The 4029-nt window shown below is 42.4% G+C and overlaps 1 non-coding gene across 1 annotated transcript; it reads left to right on the forward strand.

Annotated features, from left to right (window-relative positions):
• Positions 1–3527: 3527 nt before the first annotated feature.
• On the forward strand, positions 3528–3635 carry LOC148573866 (small nucleolar RNA R71). Its single transcript, XR_015906172.1, has one exon. It is a non-coding gene; the product is annotated as a small nucleolar RNA R71 (small nucleolar RNA).
• The last annotated feature ends 394 nt before the right edge of the window (positions 3636–4029 follow it).

Genomic DNA, 4029 nt, shown 5'->3' on the forward strand with positions numbered 1-4029 from the left:
ATCTCAGGGATTTCATGGTGAGGAATTTCCTCATGCTCTTGTTGAGGCCCATGATCTCTTATTTTCTCCATCCTTTTCTTAGTAATGGGCTTGTCCTCTTCAATGAGGATGTCTCCCTCTATGTCAATTCCAGCCGAATTGCAGAGGTGACAAATGAGGTGAGGAAAGGCTAACCTTGCCAAAGTGGAAGACTTGTCAGCCACCTTATAGAGTTCTTGAGGTATAATCTCATGAACTTCCACTTCCTCCCCAACCATGATACTATGGATCATGATGGCCCGGTCTATAGTAACTTCAGACCGGTTGCTAGTAGGAATGATTGAGCATTGAATAAACTCCAACCATCCTCTAGCTATAGGCTTAAGGTCCAGTCTTCTCAATTGAACTAGCTTGCCTCTTGAGTCAACTTTCCATTGAGCTCCTTCCATACATATGTCCATGAGGACTTGGTCCAACTTTTGGTCAAAGTTGACCCTTCTAGTGTAGGGGCGTGCGTTTTCTTGCATCATTGGCAAGTTAAACGCCAACCTTACATTTTTCGGACTGAAATCTAAGTAATTCTTCCAAACCATTGTAAGCTAATTCTTTGGATTCGGGTTCACACTTTGATCATGGTTCCTAGTGATCCATGCGTTTGCATAGAACTCTTGAACCATTAAGATCCCGACTTGTTGAATAGGATTAGAGAGAACTTCCCATCCTCTTCTTCTAATCTCTTGTCAGATCTCCAGATATTCAGTCTTTTTGAGCTTGAAAGGAACCTCAGGGATCACTTTCTTCTTGGCTACAACTTCATAGAAGTGGTCTTGATGGACCTTTGAGATGAATCTCTCCATCTTTCATGACTCAGAGGTGGAAGCAATTGCCTTCCCTTTCCTCTTTCTTGAGGTTTTTCTGGCCATAGGTGCCATTAATGGTTATAGAAAAATAAAAAGCAATGCTTTTACCACACCAAACTTAAAATGTTTGCTCGTCCCCGAGCAAAAGAAGAAAGAAAGAAGGAGAAGAAGAAGAAAAATGGAGGAGAGGGAGAGAGGTGTGTAATCGGCTAAGGGGAAGAAGAAAGGGTTGTGTTGTGTGAAAATGAAGAAGGAATGAGGGTTTTATATAGGAGTGGGGGAAGGTTTAGGGCTCGGCCATTAGGGTTGGGTTCGGGAGGGAAACGAGTTTGAATTTTGGAGGTAGGTGGGGGTTTTTGGGGAAGAGAGGATGGATGTGAGTGGTGAAGAGGTGATGGGGAAGAGTGATTGAGGTGATTGGTGAAGTGTATTTGTGGAAGAGAGTTATGAAAAGGTATGAAGAGGAGAGAAGAAAAGGTGGGGATCCTGTGGGGTCCATAGATCCTGATGGGATCTTGTGGGGTACACAGATCCAGTGGGGTCAAGGACTTAACATCCCTGCTCCAATTAGGCGTGTAAAACGCCCTTAGTATGTATATTTGGCGTTAAATGCCAGCTTGCTACTTGTTTCTGGCGTTTAACGCCACTTCCATGCTCTGTTCTGGCGTTAAACGCCAGTCTGGTGCTTGTTTCTGGCGTTTAACGCCAGCTTGATACTTGTTTCTGGCGTTAAACACCAGACAGATGCTCGTTTCTGGCGTGTAAATGCCAGAATGCTCTTCCTCTAGGGTGTGCTATTTTTAATGCTGTTTTTCATTTTGTTTTTGATTTTTCAGTAGTTTTTGTGACTTCACATGATCATCAACCTGATAAAACACAAAATAAAAATAAAAATAAAAATAAAATAGATATAATTAAATAACATTGGGTTGCCTCCCAACAAGCGCTTCTTTAATGTCAATAGCTTGACAGTGAGCTCTCATGGAGCCTCACAGATAATCAGAGCAAGGTTGGGACCTCTCAACACCAAACTTAGAGTTTGAATGTGGGGGTTCAACACCAAACTTAGAGTTTGGTTGTGGCCTCCCAACACCAAACTTAAAGTTTGATTGTGGGGGCTTTGGTTGACTCTGCAGTGAGAGAAACTTTTCATGCTTACTCTCCATGGCTACAGAAGGAGATCCTTGAGTTTTAAACACAAGGTTGTCCTCATTTAGTTGCAGGACTAACTCTCCTCTGTCCACATCAATCACAGCTTTTGCTGTGGCTAGGAAGGGTCTTCCAAGGATGATGGATTCATCCTCATCCTTCCCAGTGTCTAGGATTATGAAATTAGCAGGGATGTAAAGGCCTTCAACCTTTACTAACACGTCCTCTACTAGTCCATAAGCCTATTTTCTTGAGTTGTCTACCATCTCTAATGAGATTCTGGCAGCTTGCACCTCAAAGATCCCAAGTTTCTCCATTACAGAGAGTGGCATTAAGTTTATTCCTGACTCCAGGTCACACAGAGCCTTCTCAAAGGTCATGGTGCCTATGTTACAGGGAATTAGGAATTTACCAGGATCCTGTTTCTTTTGAGGTAGAGTTTGCTGAACCAAGGCATTTAGTTCCTTGATGAGCAATGGAGGTTCATCCTCCCAAGTCTCATTACCAAATAATTTGGCATTCAGCTTCATGATTGCTCCTAAATATTGAGCAACTTGCTCTTCAGCAGTGTCTTCATCTTCTTCAGAAGATGAATAGTCATCAGAGCTCATGAATGGTAAAAGGAGGTTCAATGGAATCTCTATGGTCTTTAGATGAGCCTCAGATTCCTTTGGTTCTTCAAAGGGAAACTCCTTATTGGTCAGTGAACGTCCCAGGAGGTCTTCCTCACTAGGATTCACGTCCTCCTCCTCCTCTTTGGGTTCGGCCACACCAAGTAAGGTAATGGCCTTGCACTCTCTTTTTGGATTCTCTTCTGTATTGCTTGGGAGAGTACTAGGAGGAGTTTCAGTGACCCTTTTACTCAGCTAGCCCACTTGTGCCTCTAAATTTCTGATGGAGGACCTTGTTTCATTCATGAAACTTAGAGTGGCCTTAGATAGATCAGAGACTATATTTGCTAAGCTAGATGGATTCTGCTCAGAATTCTCTGTCTGTTGCTGAGTGGATGATGGAAAAGGCTTGCTATTGCTGAACCTGTTTCTTCCACCATTATTAAAGCCCTGTTGAGGCTTTTGTTGATCCTTCCATGAGAAATTTGGATGATTTCTCATTTCTCCATGAGAAATTATAGGTGTTTCCATAGGATTCACCCATATAATTCACCTCTGCTATTGCAGGGTTCTCAGGATCATAAGCTTCTTCTTCAGAAGATGCCTCTTGAGTACTGTTGGATGCAGCTTGTAATCCATTCAGCCTCTGAGAAATCATATTGACTTGCTGAGTCAATATTTTGTTCTGAGCCAATATGGCATTCAGAGCATCAATTTCAAGAACTCCCTTCCTCTGAGGCATCCCATTACTCATAGGATTCCTTTCAGAAGTGTACATGAACAGGTTATTTGCAACCATGTCAATGAGTTCCTGAGCTTCTGCAGGCGTTTTCTTTAGGTGAATGGATCCACCTGCAGAATGGTCCAATGACATCTTTGATAATTCAGACAGACCATTATAGAATATATCCAGGATGGTCCATTCTTAAAGCATGTCAGAAGGACACTTTTTGGTCAGTTACTTGTATCTCTCCCAAGCTTCGTAGAGGGATTCACCTTCTTTTTGTTTGAAGGTTTGAACATCCACTCTAAGCTTGCTAAGCTTTTGAGGAGGAAAGAACTTGGCTAAGAAAGCCGTGACCAGCTTATCCTAAGAGTTCAAGCTATCTTTAGGTTGAGAGTCCAACCATATTCTAGCTCTGTCTCTTACAGCAAACGGGAAAAGTATAAGCATGTAGACCTCGGGATCAACCCCATTGGTCTTAACAGTATCACAAATCTGCAAGAATTCAGTTAAGAACTGAAAAGGATCTTCTGATGGAAGTCCATGAAACTTGCAATTCTGTTGCATCAGAGAAACTAATTGAGGCTTTGGCTCAAAATTGTTTGCTCCAATGGTAGGGATTGAGATGCTTCTTCCATGTAAGTTGGAATTTGGTGCAGTGAAGTCACCAAACATCTTCCCTGCACCTCCACCATTGTTATTGGTT

The sequence above is a fragment of the Arachis ipaensis genome, chromosome B2 (assembly GCF_059453495.1).
Source record: "Arachis ipaensis isolate K30076 ecotype BB chromosome B2, ASM5945349v1, whole genome shotgun sequence".
NCBI classification, from domain to species: Eukaryota; Viridiplantae; Streptophyta; class Magnoliopsida; order Fabales; family Fabaceae; genus Arachis; species Arachis ipaensis.